Here is a 5,911-nt window from a genome sequence, read left to right on the forward strand (position 1 = left end):
TGGAGGACGGTTACCCTTGTCATAAAGTGGCAAAGATGTGGCTGAATTGTGCCGGTGCTTAGTTTTTACCTAATGTCCTTTTCCTGTCTCAAGGCCTGTCCAGGACACCACAGTAGATTGTGTTTGCGAGCCTTGGAGAGGAGGTCACAGAGATAAAGTGCTGTTTTCATCACATAAAATCACAGGCACAACCCATTAGCACGGTTATGACTGCAGAGGTTGGCCTGATCACCTGGCAGGGTGCTACTTGTCTCTTCATGTAAAGCCCTTCCTTCCCCCTCTCCATACTTTACTCTCAGCAAAGACATCACTGTCTCTGGAGTTGAGAGTTGCCTCCTGCTTCCTGAGAACAGAGCATCTATACAAATTACTGGCATTCTTCTTTGTGGGAGATTTGTCTCCCCGCCTTTTTTATTTATTTATTTGTTTATTCAGTCTCCTATTTATATCATATGACTCATAGATATTTATTTTATTATATACTTTGGGTTTTAATCTAGTCCTACATTATTTTGTTACTCAAATCAACTCAACCCTTGCCATTTGGAGCTCTTCCCATTGCTTTGACCCTTTCACTTTGCTTTTTAATGCCTGCTCTTCCTTCCTGGTCCTGCAGGACATTCCAGGCTCATCTGTTTCTTGGCCAGGCTTAGGAGCAGCTGGTTACCTAGCTGCGTTGGTTTTTCTTATTGGATGATAATAGAAACTAAGACCTGGGGATTAGATGTGCTCATTGCTACCCAAATCTTGTTTGTTGTAGGCCCCCCAGCTGACAGAATGAAGGGACGTGCATGGGTACTGACACTGTGCATATCTATAAACATTTCTCCATGGAGCCATGTGTGTCTGTACTAAGCTACATGTGAGTCCATGCTCATTCTACAGCTTTGCCTACTCCAGCAGGGAGAACCTGGGCTCAGAAGCATTTTCATTATAAAATTTAATATCTATTCACATTATCTATTTCATCTTGGCTGAGTGTTGGTAGTTTATGGTTTTTAAGGAATTGTTCCATTTCTTCTAAGTTGTTGATTTTATGACTTTAAAGTTGTTCATAGTATTTTCTTATTATCCTTTTTTTTTTGTAGAGACAGAGTCTCACTTATGGCCCTTGGTAGAGTGCCGTGGCCTCACACAGCTCACAGCAACCTCCAACTCCTGGGCTTAAGCGATTCTCATACCTCAGCCTCCCGAGTAGCTGGGACTACAGGTGCCCGCCACAATGCCCGGCTATTTTTTTGTTGCAGTTTGGCCAGGGCTGGGTTTGAACCCGCCACCCTCGGTATATGGGGCTGGCACCTTACCGACTGAGCCACAGGCGCCGCCCTTCTTATTATCCTTTTAATGGCTTCAGGATTTGTTATGATATAACCTTTTTGTTCTTAATATTGTGGTTTGTGTGTTCTTTTTTAAAAAAATGTTTGTCAGTCTTGCTGGAGGTTTAATTTTTTAAAAGGTTTTCAAAGATTTTGCTTTGTGTTTAATTAATTTTCTCTATTACTTTCCTGTTTTAGTTCCATTGATTTATGATTTTTTTATTAATTTTTCCTTTTTTATGCAAGCTCTGGCTTTATTTAGCTATTCTTTTTCTATTTCTATTTTATCTCCTATTTGAGATAGGAATTTGAATAATTGATTTGAGATTTTTCCTCTTGCATAAGCATCTAGTCTTATAAATTTCCCTCTCAGTGTTACTTCAGCTACATCCCACAAATAAATAAATAAAACAACTTATTTCATTGAGTTCTGTATTCTTAGAAATTTCCTATAGATTATTTAGAAGTATATTTGATTTCTGAGTGCTTGGAGATTTTTCCATTGTCTTTCTGTTATTAATTTCCTGTTTGATTCCATTATAATCAGAAAATATACTCTGAAAAAATACACTATATGATTTCAATTCTTTTAAATTTGTTTTATGGCCTAGAATATGGTCAGTTTTGGTGAATGTTCCATGTGTGCATGAAGTGAATGTATGCTACCATCTCAATGTGGGAGATAAGTGGACCTGTATTACGATCTCATTGTGTGATGTGTCTGTAGATGCCAGTGAGATCCTGTTGGCTTTTGTGTTCAGTTCTACTAGGTCCTTGTTTAGTAGTTCTAGCAAGTGCTGTGAATGGGATGTTGAGGTTTCCAACTAAAATTATGGATAAGTCTATTTTTCCTATCAGTCCTATCATTTTTTGCTTCCTATATTTTAAAGTGGTTTGGTGTGTACACACTTAGAATTGCTCTGTATTTTTGGTGGTTTGAATCTTTTATCATTCTGTAATGTCCTTTTTATTTCTAGTAACTTTTTTTCATATGGAATCTTTTCTCTGAAAATAATATAGGTACTTGTGCTTTTGGGGATTAATATTTACATTTTTTCACATCCTTTTACTTTCATCCTACCTGTCATGTTGGAGAGGAGTTTCTTGTAAGCAACACATTTTTGTCTTTTAAAAATCTATGCTGCCGGGTGGTGCCTGTGGCTCAGTGAGCAGGGCACTGGCCCCATATATCAATGGTGGTGGGTTCAAACCCAGCCCCAGCCAAACTGCAACAAAAAAAATAGCTGGGTGGCAGGCGCCTGTAGTCCCAGGTACTGGGGAGGCTGAGGCAAGAGAATCGCCTAAACCCAGAAGTTGGAGGTTGCTGTGAGCTGTGATGTCATGGTACTCTACCAAGGGTGATAAAGTGAGACTCTGTCTCTAAAAAAAAAAAAAAAAAAAAATCTATGCTGCCTTTTAATCTGTGTATATAGACCATTTATATTCAAAGCAATTATAATATGTTGGGGTTAAGTCTGACATTTTACTTTTTGTTTTCTGTCTAATCCCACTGTTTCTCATGCCTCTTTTTCTTTTTTTCCTTTGTCATGCTGTGGGTTTTGTGGAAAATTTTTAGAGTTCTATTTTGATGGATTTCTAAGGTTTGTGGGTATATTATTTTCTAAGGTTTGTGGGTATATTATTTTCTATGACTTTCTGGTTGATTACTCTTTGAGCTGCAGTATACAAAATGTGACCTTTCATAGTCTGCTGCTGTTCACATTTTGCCACTTTGAGTGGAGTACACAAACATTACTTATATTTAGTTTCTTTCATCTTCCCACTTAAAAATGTAATTGTCCCAAGTATTTCCTCTATACACATTAAGAGCCATATCAAGTCACATTATAACTTTCACTTCAAACATAAAATGTGAATATAGAAACTCATAGGGTGATGAATAGTCTATTCTGTTTATTTTTCCTTTTACCTATTTCATTGTTCTTATTTCCTTTATGAAGACTCTGATATCATTTTTGTTCTTTTTGGAGAGTTTTCTTCAATCATTCTTAAAGGGTGTGTCTGCTACTAATAATTCTCTTAGCTCTTCTTGATTTGAGAATGTCTATTTTTCCTCATGTCCATAGGATGGTTTCACCAGATACAGTTTCAGGGTTACAAGAACTTTTCTTTCAGCACTTAAAATTTTTTGTCCCCTGCTCACTCTCACAGTGGAACTGTTGAGTGCCCACATATTCCCCCAGGGGACTGAGGGCCAGCTCACCTGGGCCTGTGGATGCTAGCAACCCCTACTACTCCAGCTGCAGAGCCATGAAATGCCCAGGTGTGCCCTTCTCCGGTGGAGAGATACTGGCCTCCCAACCAAAGCAAGTGACATGGCCTCATGTGCTCCCCGAGGAACGTTGCCCTAAGATGGAAAAACTTCGTTCTTTGTGGACATGCCTAGGCTAGTAAGAACAATCAGTTAAATGTTCACAGAAAGGAAAGTTACTGGAGGGCTTTGCACGGTTGCACTTGGGGGCTGGGCACCTGCGGAAGTTATGGGAAGATGTGCTCTGCTCTATTCTCCTTTTAGCAAATTATTCTTTCTTAAGTTTTAGGGAACTAATCAATCAAGGGCAAGACAGCTAGAAGCCGTTGTGGTTAAGCCTTCAGCAAAGTGTTGAGCAAAGGGTTCTCGATTTAGAACTAACTATGTATGTGTCTAGCAGCATGTGTGCTGAACAAAGAATTTCTTAACAGTCTTTATGATTTCACCATTAGATGTTCCTTTTTCTATTTCTATACATTTCTTTTTCTTTTGACTAGTGCTGTGGTGTGTATAAAAACACCCATAAAACATCCAAGCGAGCCTTGGTCTCCCTCTCATAATAATCATTCTGCGTGCAGTGCTTATCTCTGAGTCTCCGAGCATCTAGTTTTGAGGACAACAACACTCAGGGACCTAAGCATCAGCGTTCATGGGGCCTCTACTTCCAGCAAACCTTTCTACTCCAGTGGCAAAGCCACTATATGCTTGTATTCCCTACCCAGGGACGAGGACTGGCCTGCCCAGCAGACCCCACCCCCATCAAAGCCATGCCATAGTCTCCTCAAACACCTGCAATTACCGGCAGACCTGGTCAACATTGAATACAGTCAAGGAAGTCATAGAGACCATAATACTATGCCCACCAGAACCAAAACCAATGAACTCCATAGGACACATCTGCAGGATAAAGTCTTTCCCTACAAAAACTACTCCATAAAATTAGAAGAAATGACTATTCCACCAGATATACAGGTAACAAAGAAATATGAAAAAGTAAGGGAACATGATACCTTCAAGGGAAAACAATAATTCTCCAGTAATAGACCACTTAGGAAAAGGAAATTTATAAAATATCTGAAAAGGAATTAAAAATAGTGATCTCATAGAAACTCAGTGAGATATAAGAAAACATAGATAGAAAATTCAACAAAATCACACAAAAATTATGATAGATAATTGTCCCCTGCTCACTTAATGACAGATTTCATAAGAAATACCAAATAGGGCGGTGCCTGTGGCTCATTGAGTAGGGTGCCAGCCCCATATACTGAGGGTGGCAGGTTCAAAGCCAGCCCCAGCCAAACTGCAACAAAAAAATAGCTGGGTGTTGTGGTGGGCACCTGTAGTCCCAGCTACTTGGGTGGCTGAGGCAAGACCATTGCCTAAACCCAGAAGTTGGAGGTTGCTGTGAGCTGTGACACCATAGTACTCTACTGAGGGCAACAAAGTTATATGCAGTCTCAAAAAAAAAAAAGAACCAAATAGAAATCTTGGAACTGAAGAGTTCAATGAATGAAATAAAAAATACAATCAAGAGCTGCAACAGTAGACTATGTCAAAGATTAAGAATTCCTGAACTTTTATCTAGTGAGAATCAATTTTTGTTAATGGTGAAAGGTGTGGATCCAGTTTCAGTCTTCTACAAGTTGCCAGCCAATTCATCCAGCACCATTTATTAAATAGGGAATCTTTCCCCCAATTTATGTTTTTGATAGGCTTATCAAAGATCAAATGACGATAAGTGTCTGGGTTCATCTCTTGGTTCTCTATGTTATGAGGAAGACCCCCCACCCCCACACCAGGCAACTGAAGCAACACCAAAAATATATTACTGGGATCTGATCAAACTAAAAAGCTTCTGCACAGCCAAGAACACAATAAGTAAAGCAAGCACACAGCCCTCAGAATGGGAGAAGATATTTGCAGGTTATGTTTCTGATAAAGGTTTGATAACCAGAATCCACAGAGAACTCAAATGTATTAGCAAGAAAAGAATAAGTGATCCCATTTCATTGTGGGCAAGAGACTTGATCAGAAGCTTCTCTGAAGAAGACAGGTGCATGGCCTACAGACACATGAAAAAATGCTCATCATCTTTAATCATCAGAGAAATACAAATCAAAACCACTTTGAGATATCATCTAACTCCAGTAAGAGTAGCCCACATCACAAAATCCCAAAACTACAGATGTAGTTGGCATGGATGTGGAGAAAAGGGAACACTTCTGCACTGCTGGTGGGAATGCAAGCTAATACGTTCCTCTTGGAAAGAAGTTTGGAGATCACTTAGGGAACTAAAAGTAGACCTGCTGTTTGGTCCTGC

The sequence above is a fragment of the Nycticebus coucang genome, chromosome 3 (genome assembly GCF_027406575.1).
Source record: "Nycticebus coucang isolate mNycCou1 chromosome 3, mNycCou1.pri, whole genome shotgun sequence".
Taxonomy (NCBI): Eukaryota; Metazoa; Chordata; class Mammalia; order Primates; family Lorisidae; genus Nycticebus; species Nycticebus coucang.